Source organism: Camellia sinensis, chromosome 6 (assembly GCF_055761805.1).
Source record: "Camellia sinensis isolate YWXY chromosome 6, ASM5576180v1, whole genome shotgun sequence".
Classification (NCBI taxonomy): Eukaryota; Viridiplantae; Streptophyta; class Magnoliopsida; order Ericales; family Theaceae; genus Camellia; species Camellia sinensis.
This window is the reverse complement of record NC_138966.1, coordinates 82,157,322-82,173,527: the sequence shown is the minus strand read 5'-3', so window position 1 is coordinate 82,173,527 and position 16,206 is coordinate 82,157,322.

Sequence of the window (16,206 nt, the reverse complement as noted above, 5' to 3'; positions counted from 1 at the left end):
ACCCAACTGAGGGCAAAATCTCTTCATGTGCCCCGTCTGTCCACACTGATAACAACTGAGCGGTTTCCCTCTCCCCTAACTTTGGCTCTAAGAACGAGCCAATGATAGTGTAGACTATGGCCCTCCTCTTCTTTGCGGGCAAGCTAGAGACTTGTGGTCTAGCTAACCACACTTGTAACAACTCGCATCCCCCTGACCACCTCTCCTAGAGCCCGAACCTGGTACTAGAAAAGTGGACCTCGACTGTGCTCCCTGGAACAATTAGGGGTTAAAACCCCTCTACCTCTTACTGTCCCCCTGACTATCCTGACTCCTCCTGGAGCCCCTTATTCATTCCTCCTCCATCTGCATAATAGTCTCAAGATGGGCCGCCGCCTCCACAAGGTGTCCATAATCTCTAATCATGGATCTGGCCACTCTAAGCATGAGCCCGGTCCTTAGTCTTTTCTCAAACTCCAAACAACAGCGCTCTTCAGTTGCCACAAGCTTAGGTGCAAACCTAGACAAGCTAGTGAAGGTGGCCTCAAACTCGGCCACTGGCGTGTTCAACTGCACCAACTTAGAGAACTGGTCTCTCAACTTCTCCCTAACTGTGGGAGGCAAAAACTTGTCCCGTAAGGCGTTAACGAAAGCCTCCCAAGTCCCTCCAATGTGCCCCCGTACATACTTCCACCATTGACCCGCGTCTTCCTTCAGTTGGAAGGACGCAAGGTCATTCTCAAACCTCCGTCTTTGATGCCGAGCATCTCAAACGCCTTCACCATTTGCTCTAGCAACTCATTTTTCTTCAGTGGCTACTTGGGATCTCCCACAAACTCATCCAGATTCGACCGAAAGAACTCTCGCTTCAGAAAAGATGACCCTACTTCAGCTACTTAGGCATGGACTTGATTCTCAGCCTTGAGAATGTCCATAGATTGCCGCAATGCTTCGACCATTTCGTGGGCTAAGGCGCCCATGGCCTGTTGACCAACCGGTTCAGCCACATTGGCTTGACCAATCCCTTCTTCTTGTATCGGAATATCATCAGGTATCAGCATCTCTTACCGTCTAGGCCTACCACGCTACCACCACGACCACATCCTGACATCCTAATAAAGGTAACAAAAGAGATTAGCACATTTACAAATGTGTCGAAGCTAACTCACTCGCGTCCTAATGCAATGGACAACAGTAATTCATTCCACGTAAGCACGTAATCAGATAAACACATACGAATTTCATTTCTGGATAATGACCGTCTTGCGACGTTGCCAGAGTTCCAGTTAGAAACGACAGTGATCAAGTGCCTTTTAAACAGGACTCCTAGAAACCCGTGGACTCGATCAACATCCTATAAATTAAATCCCATATCCATATAATCACAGAAACATGTTACGACATAACATTACAAACATACAAACATCTCTGTCAAGTGAGACAACCCATTGTGGTACTAACCACTTCCTGTGAACCCAAAGTATTCAAACTCAATACGCTCTAATACCAAGTTGTAATGCCCCAAAATAATTACAGTAATTCGACCCAACATAATTCACATAAGACAACATAATCGAAATGATAAACTTTCATGAACCTAAATCATTATACAAAAGTGACAAATGCGATATACATTCATAAATAGTTCATTCTGAATCTATAGCATGTGTTACATGTAGTAAAGGGGAATAAAAGCTAAATAGATAACTATATTCCCTAAAGGCTTACATCTTTCCAAGTCATTGCTTGGTTATAACAAAAGAGAGTCTAACTCTATACAATTAAAGCCCTTGGCTATACAAAATAAATACAAAAAGTGAAGCTTTTGTCCAAACTCCCTCCAAGCTACTGCCTTAGCGAAGGCATATCGTCAACACCTAAATATGGTTTTCCCGAAATAGGGTGAGCCAAAGCGCAGTAAAGAAAATCTAACACAATACATGAATCTTAACGAGATATAAGTATAATGTGTATTTACAATGCCAGTGACAAAACATTCACATTCTATATAATCATAAACTACCAAAATTCACATCTCAATCCTTTTTCCTTCTCGTTAATTCAAGTTAATTCATTTTATCTCACTTCATGAGCTAATTTCATTATCTTTCAGACAACCCATCTGAGACTACAGCTCAACAGTTCCCAAATTAACACAATTATCACACAAACACTTCAATTTGCCATTTTACGGAAATTTCGTCCGCAGGATCAGCACCCATGTATACGCGCGGTTTTGGGACTTTCACCCTAAACACACAAGCCAACTTAATTTCAATGGAGTCCATCCATTATCTCCTCCCAAACAATGGAGCACATCCCCTTTCTTTCACCAAACAATGGAGTACATCTCATTTCTCCTCTCAAACAATCATACATATACTATGTATTTAAAATGTGGTCATATTAAATGACAACTATCGAGAGACTAGTTTCAATTTACATAATCCCCATGCAATTTCTACAACAATCATAGCTATCCTCTACTAATAGCCTAATACAAATATTTCTAAATAGATATTCAATCTCAAGATAGATAATTTATTCAAATTCCCAAAGTTGTGAGGTAATACATATCCAACTCCACCATTTATATCAGCGCCTATCTAATTTTACATTTGCAATACCAATTTCATTTATGTATACAAAATAAATGTTCGAAACGTTTTAGGACAAACTTCCCTCTTTCCCATAAGTTAACCCAAATGTCAAAATCAACTATTTTATCACACTAAAACCTCATATTTAACCCTCTAATCATTTATGACCCATTCACTTTGAAATCCCTCTTTTGATTTAATAACCAAACCCTAAGTTTGTTTATAATATCCCCAAATTCCACCATTTTCACACACCAACCCATAACTAGGTTAAAAACCATGTGAAAATGTAGAAAAATCCCTACCTCGAAGTTAGGAGTTGAGCAAAGCAAAGAAGAAACTCCAACGACATCGAAACCAATTCCTATTCGGATGAAAACGTAGCTCTTAGAAGGCTCCAACTTCTTCTCAAAGACACTAGGATAGAAAACCCAATAGATCTAGGTTAAAAAGTCGAACGAGTATGTGTTTTAGAGAGAGAGGGTCTCAGCTTTAGGATTTGGAAGGAAATAGATCTGAAAAGTGATGTAAAAAGTCATTTTCGTGAACTGATATACGCACAGTCCGCTAGAGCGCAAGAAGTGACGCTCGAACGTCAGACACAATAAGTTGTTCTGCTTGAGCACAAGAAGTGACGCTGAAGCACCAAGACATAATAAAAGAACATTACCGCTCGAGCATAGAATACACACATCTAGTAGTTTTGTAGACAACAGGCCAATGCTCGAGCGCAAGAAAGGCCGCTCAAGCGCCCACCCGCTTCGAGCGTCGGAAACACCGCTCAAGCGTAGAATACAATTTTTCAGTAGTTTTGCAGACCTACAAAAGTATTGAGAGTTTGCAAAGCCCGCTCAAGCGCAAGAAGTGTGCCGCTCAAGCGGAGAACCAAAAATCTAGGCAACAAAAGGTTTGAAAACCAAGCAAGCAATCTATTCCAAATACAACCACAACAATTCCAAAGCCAAAATTAAAGGGAATACAAGGGAAGCAAGATATAAACAATAGTATGAAATCATTAAACCCCGAGTCCTGGATACAATAAGGGTTGGGTTAAAACCAGGATCGCTATATCTACTAAGTCCAAGCTTACCAACAAACTACTATAACCCCATAATAAGAGGAGAAATAGATACCAATACAAAAGGTATCAAACTTATCTCTTTAAGAGTTGAACCCGACCCAAGACCTCACACCAAAAAAGGTATTACACAATGTAGACACCCCATTTTTGACTGACCTTAAGACTCAGACGTCATCGATTGAGTGCTCAGTTATTGTGCATGTTGTGCTCGTTTCGAGGTTTCGGAGTTCTTGGCTGAGATCCTCGCCTCCGAACCTCAGGACCCTTTGTACTTTGACTCGGTTTGCGGACCAAGCCTTGTTTTCTCTTTCCAGAGGGAGGGAGAGGTCTTGTAGACCATCTCTCAGTGGTCATAGGCTACTTTTCGTGGTCGTAGGCTACTGTTCCCATTTCAGAACCGTCGACTGTGCGCCTCGGCTCGAGACCGCTTAACATTCTCTCTTTGGCACGATTTTTGGAACACACCTCGTTTCCTCTGTCTAGAGGGACACTGTGGTCCAAGGGACCACTTTCATGGTTGTACGCCACTTTTAATGCTCGGCAGCTGGTTTTCGGGGCTCCCAGCCGCGCATCTTGCCCCCCGAACCCTCGCCTTGCATCCGTTTTGGTTTGTCTTGGGTACAAACCTTACTTTCCATGATCGGGAAGTGGTACAAGGGTGGGAGACCAGCTTTTTCCTTGGAGATCACTTTTCTCCCCGCCAGCCGATTTTCTGGTCGAGAAACTGGTTTTCTTGGTCTTTAGGCCACATTTTCTGGTTTTCTACCCCACCATTGGCTTGCTTTCAGTGTGGAGACCACCAATTCCCATGGCCGACCACTTTTTTTCCTGGGAGACCACTTTGGGTGGTCGACCGACCACTAAAAGTAGCAAGCCGACCACCTTTTCTGGTCGGCAGCTTTCCCCCTGTTTTGGCAAACTGTATGGATGCTAGCTATGCCAGCTGGAGGGCACAGACTGTATCCTCCATACACATGGAGGGATTGCATCCAAGTTTAGCTTCTCCAAGAAGCTTGAACCATTGGTTTTTCTATAAGAGAGGGCCTCCCTCTCCTTGGTTAAGGTTCAGAGAAATTTCCTAAGGCAAGCATATATCTCCCTCTATATTTCTATATTTTGGGCCTTAAAGAGTGTTTTGCTTTACACTTGTGCACATAACTCTTAACCACACACCCCACCATTGAACTAAGGCTCTTAGAGGACCTTTCTTGGAGGTTCAAAAGCTGGTTTTTGGCTGAGAAACCTGCTGGTTTTGCTGAGCTTCAAGGGTAATCTCTTCCCCTCCCCCTTTTAAGCTTTGTCTTGATCATTCTCTTAGCCATACTTGCATGCTTATTTGAGCTTTGTTTTCAACTAAAAAAAGCTTCATTTTTTAGCACTTAACATGGTTGTTTAAGGCCTCTTGAGTGTTGAGGGTCTCCTACCCTCTTGCATGCCTTGTTTGGCCTTGTTTTGTGCCATGCCTTAGGGCCTTTGAGCTAATCCTTGCTTGGCCTTTTAGCCACTGAAATCCAGTGGATTTTCAGTGGTTGGTATGTGGTTTTGAGGTCCTAAATCAGAGAGGGGTCACTCTCTCTCTTGTTGTCTTGTTTACTTGTTTTTTTGGCCTATCAAAGGAGCATACATTTTCATACTTTCAAGGCTTGGTTCAGGCACTTTTTGGTGACTTTTAGGGCCTGCATAGACTCTGTCCATGGTTGGTTTGGTCAGCCTTGGCATGCTTCTCATATGTGTAGTGTATTCCCATTTATGGCTCATCAAGGTAGCATGTCAATCTAGCATGTTTTAGCTCCATTTCAGTGAGTTTTTGGTCATCATTTGACATATCATGGCTCTATTTTTGGCTGTTTTAGTAGCCTCTCACATACTCCATATGCTTGTAGTGTAAATCTCGTTTACTAGCTTGGTTCGCATGATGTTTTGGCTCTTTATTCTAGCACATTTTGGCTTCGCTCCAACATAATTTTGTTCATATTTTAGGCTGCCTTAACTCTGTTTTGAGGCCTCTTGGTCGAATGATGCTTGCCATGCATGCTTGTTGTGTAATAGTCTTGACTAGCTTTGAGTTTGGAGGTCTTTTGCATGCTTAACTTGAGATATTTGCATGTTTTGGCATCATTGAGAATGTTATTTCAGAGCATGTAAGGCTGCTATACTTCCATATTCTCCACTCTTTAAGTGCTCTTTAGAGTTATGCTTTTATGCCCTATTCGTGAGCCATTGCATGAGCCCCATTTTTGTGCCTTTCAAAGCCATCATCCCAACTCATTTTACTACTATTTTAGCCTGCATAGGGTCTATTTGGGGTTGGTTTGGTCATTTGAGCATCGCCTTGCATGCCTCTAGTGTAATATGCTTCACTAGCTTTCGATACTTTAGCCTTTCAACATGCATTACATGAGCTGTTTTGCATGATTCTAAGTCATCTTGCATGCCATTTCAGTGCTGGTATGCATGCCATTATACTCCATGTTTTATCTTTTCAATGCTCTTAGAGAGTTGTATTTTGTACCTTAAACTTGGGCCATTGCATTATGCATGTTTGTGTGTGTTTTGGTGCCTTGAGTCCATTGTGCATTGAGTATGCCATGTAGTCCATAGCATTGAGTATGCTATGCGGTTGCATGATTAGACATTGCATTTGTGCATGCCATATTCATTGCATTGTGTATGTTAGTTGCCGCGTGCATTGTGTATGCTAGTGTCATGAGCATTGTGTATGCCATGGAATTCATAGCATTGTGTATGCTAATTGCATGTTCACATGTTTTCCCCATTTGCACGTTTGCATGTCTAAGTTGTATTGCGTTAAGTTGCATGATTGAGTCGCATTGTGTATGCCATGTTTGATGCATTGTTTTTGGAATAGGCGTTAGTCCAAACACGGGAAACAAGGCACGTTTCATACTCGAAGTGATGAAACGTACCTTGATTTCTGGTCGCCGACACTCTTGACTATACATGACGGAGTTCTAGGCTTTAGGTGTTTCTATGTGCATTCATTCCATATTGAGTTACGCAATTCGGCCCCTCGGCCATCATGCATCGAGATGCGTGATTGGTGGCCCGAGGGTCGAGACCTACACTCCCTTGAGCTTATGTAATGATAGGGAGGGTGGTCACGCATACATGTGTTGCAAATACTTTGCCATGCCCCTTTCTTGCCCTCTGTTGCAGAAAATCAGAAACCAGCAGCAAAAACTGGTCGGCCGATTAGATAAAGTGGCTGGCCGACCACTTTTTCTGGTTTTCACCACAAAAAGTGGTCGGCAGGTGGTCTCCAAGGCCAATATCTGGTCGGCAACATCCGTACAAATTCCCAAGGTGGAGTTTCATCTCTCTGGAGCTTGGTGCAAGTTTCTGAGATCAATTGTAAACAGAGGCAAATCGGGGCGTCGCGAGGGATTTCCAAACAAGGCGACTCGAGCATGCATGCATCCTTTGTTATCCAAAGCAGAGCTGAGGCAGCCTATATCATATAGTTTATATGTTTATTCAATTGTTAACTTAGTTAATTTGTTAATTAGTTAGAGTTGTGTAATAATTAGTTGTAGCTTATTATTCATTCTGTTGTGTAATAACTAGTTTAATTAGATTAGCTAGTTGGTCCTGTATTATTCATTTGGACCCTCCTCTGAGAGGGCAATGTTGTAAATAAGTATGTGTGTGTGTCATGCATGTCTTCCAACTCCCATTTCTTTCTCCCTTTTTATTTACTAGCTTGCGATGGTTAGTTTTAGGGCGTGTTTCAATTAGCATCCTTATGCTCGCATGTTCGCATTCATTCATCTGTCTTGCATGCACCGGGCTCGGCGCATCATGCTAACTGCATTGTATTTTAATTCCTGTATGAATACATGTATCAAATTGCATTTCACATGACATTTTAGAATAGCCGAGCCTATCTTAGTTGCATTTTGCATGTGTTGCATTAGGCGTTCTTGACATAGCTAGGATCATGCATTGATTTCTAACATAGTTTTTGTTTTGGCTAGGAGTACTCGGTAAGTGTTTATGTTTTAGCATCCTTGCATGTGTGTGAGTGACTGCCATAATAGTATGTTTGCCATGAGGCTAACTGCTTATGTGATATAACTGCCTGAATGCCTGTGGGTGAAAGTTAGATTACTTGAATTGGAACAATTCATTGATTGCGAGTTTTAAGCCCACTTGAGAGTGGCAAATCACCATGTTTTCTAAGCCCACTTGAGGGTGGCAAAATCCGCGTTTTAGCCTACTTGTGAGTAACAAACTGCTTTAAAAAAAAAATAAACATGATATGTTTTGTTCCAACTTAGGCGATCCAGTCTATACTTGTATGCTGTGCGCATCACATAGTAATTCTAGGTTAATAACCGGAATGAGAGCACATGTGTTTTCAAAAACAAGATATTATGTTAGTAAAGGCTGATCTTTGATCGGGCGAGCGGGGGTGCTCATTGCATGACCTTCCCCTCTCGTACCCAAATTCCCGAACCGAGACAACTTTGATGATGACGAACACGTGGCCTTAGGCATGAGTCAGGGTTTCCTAAATTTCTCAAAAATAAAATATTTAGGTGGCGACTCTGTATCTGGCGAAGCAGCTCATGTTTGGCACTTCTTTTTAAAAATCAATTTTTCAAAACGATTTGCCGGATTTGGACTCTTTGGTGATTTATCAATCTTGCATTGTACATTGCAAGATCAGATTAAGAACCGTGACATTGAGTCCGAACTATAGTGAGCCCAATAAACAAAACGAGATTTTTTCGGGATGTTCGGACACGTCTATATTATTCTTTGTTGAAATGAAATCATTCCGTGGACAAAGTGATATGATAAGAGCACGGTATGGAAAAAAAGCATGTACAAGATTCAAAAGCTCGCACCATGACATCAATAAATTGATATGGTAGATTGGTACGTGTTTCAAAATTTTGGAGAAGATCCTTGAATGATAATGCCCACAAAAACTTCAATCATGTTATTGCTGAGCGCATCCACACTCACTGTTGCTTCAACATCGGCTTATTTTGGAAAGTGAAAAAAATAATAACAATAATAATTTATTTGCTTTTTTTATTTTTTAAAAAAATATTAAAAAATAAAAAAAAAATGATATGAGATAGATTAATAGATTAATAGAATGACCCTGCTTCTCTGTCAAGAAGAATGCTATGATATGATTGATTCATGTGTAAATATACATATGATAGATATATAATACAATGTATATTCACAATATGAATATTCTCTTGCCACCCTCAAAAAGTATCATTCTACTTAAAGGGTTGTTGGTGATATATTACATTAATATATTTTTAAATTTTTTTACAAAAAAAGATATACAAAAAAAAATAGAGAGATAATATGATTTTAAAAAAATAAAATAAAATAAAAAAATGTGATATTTTAGTTCATGCCAAACAAGTTCTTAATTTCTTCATAGTCACACATCATCTCTCGCGTTTCCAACCATACTCTCTAAAATGCCTCTTTAAAGTACACAGAAAACTACTTTCTTTATTTTGCCTAACTAGTCTAGCTAGTGTACACTCCAACCATACTCTTTATTTTAGCTAATCAATCAAACTAACTTAACTAATTTTTAAAATAAAACTATTATAAACATAAATAAATAATCTTTTTATGACGTGTTGCATATATTGACGTGGCATTTGCAAATATTTATTTATTTAAAATATATAATTAAATTATTTATAAAAAATATTTTCACAAACAATCATATTATCTCAACAGTCATTGATGTAAAAAAAATTGTGATCATTGATCATTGTTTTATTAGAAAATTCAGAAACTAAAACAATAAAACAATATATCATTCAAGCTTGTAATAGCTTTTTACTCTAAATAAAACAATACAAAATGTGCTAACAACAAGCCATATAAAAGTGATGTAATAAATTTAGCTATTTGACAAACCATCATCAACAAGAAGCAGCAACCCCAACTGAAACTGTCCCAAAAATAAAATACAATCAAACTTAAATTAAATAAAAACATAGTTTCAAAGCTAAATAGAAACAATTAATTCCTTTTTTCAAGGATTTGCATCTGACGTTGGCGAATATATTGTGCTTCCAATGGAGGCATCATACTTGTATCCATTGACATGATTCTCTCTTCCTCTCTCCTTTCCTCCAATGCAATCCTCCGTTCCTCTCTCCTTTCCTCCTTTTCAATCCTCTGTTCCTCTTGAAGATAAGATTTTTCAAATATCTCTATTTTCTTCTCATTTGTTATGTCGTTCTTTACCTTTATCTCTTCTAAAAGCTTCACAAAAGGTGACTCTGTAATATTATTTCCAAAATCATTGACTTTCTTTTTCTTTGTGGCCTTCCTTCCTGCTGGTCTTTCCACAACATCATAGTTATCATTGTTCCCTAAGTTTACTGAATCTGGTGTACAAGAGGTAGACATTGCTGGAGATGCATTTTTTGTGTTTTTTTGCTTCTTCGTTGTTGTATCTTCCATCCATTTTGGTTGGGATCTCAATTCATTCCAACAATGCTGAAATTATTCATACCACAAAATTTGTATTATATCAACAATAGAATTCACAGAGTGAACACAAGAGTTGAAATTGTAAAACGTCAAGCAGAACCCATTAAAAGATAATGGTAAAATAAAATAAAAGCAAGTACTCGAAGGTTATATAAATCTTATACATAGGTTGAACTTATTCTTCATTCTTAACTAAAGAGCTGTAATGTTGCAATCCATAAGTTCTTTAGTTAATAAGTGATTATGAACCCCTTGCACATTCTATCACATTCTATAGATTTCTTCTCCTAGGTACCCTCATAGCTACCCTTCTTTTTCACTTCAATCAAAATTAAGGAAAATGAAATGAAAAGTATTAAAAAATGATCAAGAAAATAAGAGACCATCTCTTTCTTACTGAGAATCAAACAAAGCCTTGAGAACTTAAACTTTGCTGGTTTCACATCATATTTTCTTCATTGAATAATTATCATGACCACATTTGACTTCATTACTACTTTTTTTCTGAAAAGTAGCAGCACTGAACTACAAGGCCCACAAATGTTGGGTTTCATGAAGAATTTTTTCAAACAGTCAATCTTTTCCAAAACTGGAGATCACCAAAACTTCAAATAATGCATTAATTTCATTTAATGTTCCACAAAATAGCTTTTTACAGTTTCCATCTAAACCTAAAAATTCTCTTGATTTGTTTTGAAAAATAGGTCTAAAAAGTCAGTGTGTTTGGAATGGGGGGGTTTCATGGAATTTTGATATGTTCCACACTACCATCTCCTTCTTACAAGTTTCCAACTAGCTAATAAGGATCATCTAAATTTTCCCCACTTTCCATTTCTATATCAAACCAAACAGAAAAATAGAATCATTTCCTCTCAATTCCAATTAGTACCAAACATATTTTTGATAAGTAATTAGTACCAAACATATAAAAAGGGAATTCCTAAAAAATCCATTCCTCTCCTTTTCCTTTTTGAAATCTCATTTCTAAAAGAATTTGGTTTTGAACACAGTTTATGCATTAAACATCTGCTATAACTAAATTGGGTTTCTTCCATTTGTCTCAAACCAAACCAACCTACAAAGCAAGGATCAAGATTCAATGTTCTATTGTTTTCTTTCTCTAAGTTTTCTCACCAATCATACAAATAACTACACAGTTCATCAATTGGGTTACCCTTTTTAGGTCATTTCACAATGCCTATTGTTTCTTCTAAAATCATGAATTCAGAATTTGTGAATTTGTCTTTTGATCTTCATCTTGAATTCTATAGCTATTTTATGTATTTCCCAATATTAGAATATACAGCAATAATAGGAACCTCATTGAGTCGAATAAATTGATGACAAACATATCAGGAAACAAAGAAAGAAATCAAAGTGAAGCAAAGGTATTGATTTAGGGTTCAAAGAGTTCTGACCTTGAAATCCAATGTTTAGACCTCGTGAATCTTCCTGAATCGTAAGAAGTAAACTAAGCTTAGCGAGATCAGACAGAAGGGAAAGGGTTTCGTAGTGCAGGAGGTGGGTTGAGAGAGATCATTGATGGGAAAGAACGGGAAAGGGAGAAAGAGAGGGAAAAAGAAAGAGAGTCACCTGAGTTGGCAGGAACACACCTTGCCTAGCAATGAAGGTTGGCTACCTGTGGAGAGCCAAAACGAGAATGAGCAAAATGCCTCACCATTTGCCTCATGCGTTGGAGCCCTAGAAATGCAGCTTCAATAGGCAAAATGCCTAATTCTCTCCATTTGCCTCATGCGTTGGAGATGCTCACTGATAACCTCCTTCCCTACTGCTCATGACCATACTCTCCACCCTCTTCTTCTGTCCACCGCCTGTAATCCTAAATGTTTAATTATTTATTATAATTTTTAACATTTTATTTTAATTATATTGGAGATCACTCTTAATCTTAAATTTTTAATTATTTATTATAATTCCTAACATGTTAATCTAATTTTAATTTAATTATATTTTAGATAAATTCTTGATTATTATTTATTTATATTTTTATTCAATTATATTTTAAATTAGTTCTTAATTATATTTTATATTTTAGATCAATCCTTAATTATATTTTAATTAACATATCAATTCAATTTTATATTTTGAGAAAATGATTTATTTTTTTAGAAAACCAAACCTATTCTGAAAATGGTATGTGATACACATTCCATTAGTTTGAATGAAAAAATTAACGATGACATTTTAGTCCAAAATTACATTAGGGCTTTCTAACTATATTTGAATAATAAAAAGTAAAATTATAGCGATCCCGGTTTTCCCTCCATTGTTCATTGTATTCTGGACTTGGGTTTCGTCATGGTTGTTGTTGTCCTTATCTTGTTTCCGTCCTTTAAATTCTTTGTATTTGAGTTTTGGGATGTGTTGGGCCGGTTTGAAACAGGTTGGATGTGATTTGAAATAAATAGTTGCTGCCCAGATTTTGGTTTCTTCGCTCGAGCGAGGCTTTTGTCGCTCGAGCGAGCTTTGGGTTTTAGTTCCTTCGCTCGAGCCAAGGTTCCTTCGCTAGAGCGAGCTTTGAGTGGTGTGTCTCTTGGCTCGAGCGAGCACTCTTGCGCTCGAGCATGCGTCTACGTCTCTTTTTGACCTGAAGGTTGTGTTTGTTCGCTCGAGTGAGCTTTCCTTCGCTCGAGCGAGCGAGGACTATGTTTTGAGTTTCTTCGCTCGAGCGAGCACTCTTGCGCTCGAGCATGCTTCTGGGTTGCAAACCTGAAGCTTCGCATTGTTCGCTCGAGCGACACTTCTTGCGCTCGAGCGAGGTTCTTTTGTGTCTGGTCGCTCGAGCGACCACTCCTTCGCTCGAGCGAGCCTCGAGTATATCAGTTCGCAGCAGCGTGTTTTTGCACACTTTTTCACTCTCTTCTTCCTTCAAACCCTAGATCTGGCACACTCTCTCTCTACAAATACACTTGGTTCTTGGGTGTCTCTACCCTAGTCTCATTGAAGAAAGGATAGAGCTTGGTGTGGACTTCGTTTTGATTCGAAAAAGTTGAGCTTTGGAGCACCTTGAGTTTCTTCCTCCTTCTCCTTTGAGCTCCTAAATTTGAGGTAGGGATGATCTACTCCTTCTTATGATTTTTGGCATAAACATTGGTTATTTTGTATAAATGGTAGAATATGGGAGTTTTGGGAAGTTGGGGTTGAAACTTGAATTATTGAAAAGAGGTGTTTTCCATGTTTGGACTTATATGTATGTAAGACTTGAAATTGGGGTTGTTTATGTAATATGAGTGAAATTGGCCTTGGGGGCAATGTTTGAGAATAAGGGGATTAAAGCTCTAATTGAAATTGAATAATTAATTTGTATAATTAATTTGGGAAAGTTATGGAAATATGAAATTGAGTTGAAAGTTATGAAATTGGGAAGTTATGAGAATGAATGGTGTAGTTGGATTGATTTATCACTCACCTATGAAAATGTTGGTAATTTATTGTTTGATATATTTATTTATCTGTTTAGAAATAACTGCTTTGGGCTATCGGTGGAGGATAGTCTTGATTGTTGTAGACATTGCATGATGATTAGGTGAATTAAAACTAATAACTGAGTTATGTCATTGAATATGACTGTTGAATTAACACATTGAATATGTGTCTGGATTGATCATTGTATATGATAAAGCGTTTAAATACATTGCATATGTATCTTGTTTAGGAGGAGATAGGGGATATACTCTATGGTTTGGGAGGAGATAGGGGATGTACTCTCACACCTGTTCTGGAGGAGATAGGGGATGGACTCCGTTGATAACTAAGTTAGCCGGAGTGTCCAGTGTGAAAGTCCCGAAACCTTAATTACGTTTGCATAACGTAGATGATTGAAGTATTGAAGTATTGATAATATGAGTTGTAGTCTCATTTGAATTGATTATGATTGAAGTATTGATAATATGAGTTGTAGTCTCACTTTGAACTGTTTGGATAAACAATGAACCATATCTATGAATTGGTTTGGATAATGAAACAAAAAGGGATTAAAATATGGTTGTGAATATGAATTGGTTATGGAAGAAATGTACATTGGTTTATATGAGTTAAATATTTATCAAATGCTAATGTTTTAGTTAATTCTCATATTATGTTTAGCGTATCTCTACTGGGCTTTAGCTCACCCTATATGGGACATCATTTTCAGGTACAGGTGATATGCCGCCTCCAAGGATGTAGCTTGGGAGGTTTAGAAGCTGATGGCTTATTTTTGTAGTTACCTTTTTGTATTGCATGTACTTCAAACCAAAGGCTTAATATGTTAAGAGTTAGAACTCTCTTTTGTTGTAACCAAGTGTTGGCTTGGAAAGTTGTAAGCCCATGGGGCATTTACTTTTATTGTCAACATATGATATTTTATACTGAATACTCTGATAAATAAAAAGATGTTTTATTCTCTTATGTCTATGGATGTCATGAATGATTGATTTATATGTATCTTTTTGAAGGCGTTACAAAAATACTCTAGTCTTAAATCACAAGAGGTAAAATGAATTTAATCCTAAAAAAATTCAAATATAGTAGTGGATTTTTAAAATAATTAACTATGACAATAGTTCTTTTAGTTTAAATGGTAAATTGTAAATACATCCCTCAAGGTTTATTTAAAATGCAAATTGTCCTCTGTAATTTTAAAATTACATCCCACTCTTTGAAGTTTCCAATTTCATAACAAATGGCCCTTTTCATAAATAAATAATCAAATCAATTAACAATTTTTAATGATGTCAAAAATTTATTTCAATTAATAATTCATGTAATTCTATTATTGTATATGAGAATAATTAAGAATTTTTTTCAGTTAAGTTTTTCAAATAAAAATTCTAACAAAAGGATATATTATAATTTTTCAAATCACATAAGATAATTTATATTTTAAGTAAATCTCAAATGACGTATTTGTAATTTACCCTATTTTAAAATAAGATGACTTAAAGTTGTCCCATTATTAGGTAAATAATTGCATGTATAATTTTATGGAAAAATATCACATCAGCGATATTTTCAAAAACTAATTACAAATTAATGATAAATTTTACAAATAGTAATAGTTAAAATTATAAAAAATTTCATTAACATATATAATTTTTTTTTCAAATTTCCATTCCCCCTGATTTTATTTGCATATCATATTTTATAGTAGCAGTTGACATTTCTAAGTTGTTTCTTTTACAACTAATAAAATTGGGAAGCCGTCAAACTGATCTGGTGAATGAAGTTGCGAAGGCTAAACTCAATTGGGGCTTGGCTACTGATAAGAACTCAGCTTTGGGCTATTAGAAGTGGGCTAAACACCTCCTTTTCGGTCATGGGCCTCTTAAAAGTGCTGTCATAGGCCCTCTTACTAGAGATGAGGATAAGAAAACTGTTAAAGACCTTTGGAAGAACAACACTGGCAATTTGAGGAAGTTGTTTCATATCCTACCTTTGCACATTCATCAGGCTTTTTTCTAGTGTCTCCCCTCAATGGTTTGGTAGTCATTCCAATCCGATCACATCAGTTGGAAATTCACTGCAGATAAGGATGTTTCAACAGCAAATCTGCTTATTTGCTTTGCAGAAATTTCACTCCCTCAAATCCTTGTTCCAACTGCAACTGGGTCTGGAACATTAATGCTACCCCTAGAATTCACCACTTCTTTTGGTTAGTCATCCACCAATGGCTCAGTACCAAATCTGTTCTTTCCAGCGTAAGATAGTGAATGATGACCACCTCTGTTGTGTTTGTGGCACCTACACTAAAACCACCTACCATGTGCTTAGAGAGTGTAAAGTAGCCAAAGATTTATAGGATGCTGTGGGCATCCCCTCCTCTGTTGTACAGTCCTCAATCTAGAGGTTTGGGTGAAAGCCAATTGCTCCTCCAGAGTTTGCCACCCCAATTGAGTCGGAGATTCTATTTGAACTCAAAATATATCTTAGTACGGCTGATTCAAATTCATAAATTTTAATTCATATTATATCTTAATATGAATTTACTGTTAAAGACAACACATATTAAATTCTAAAATAATTTTTTTTTTCTTCTCA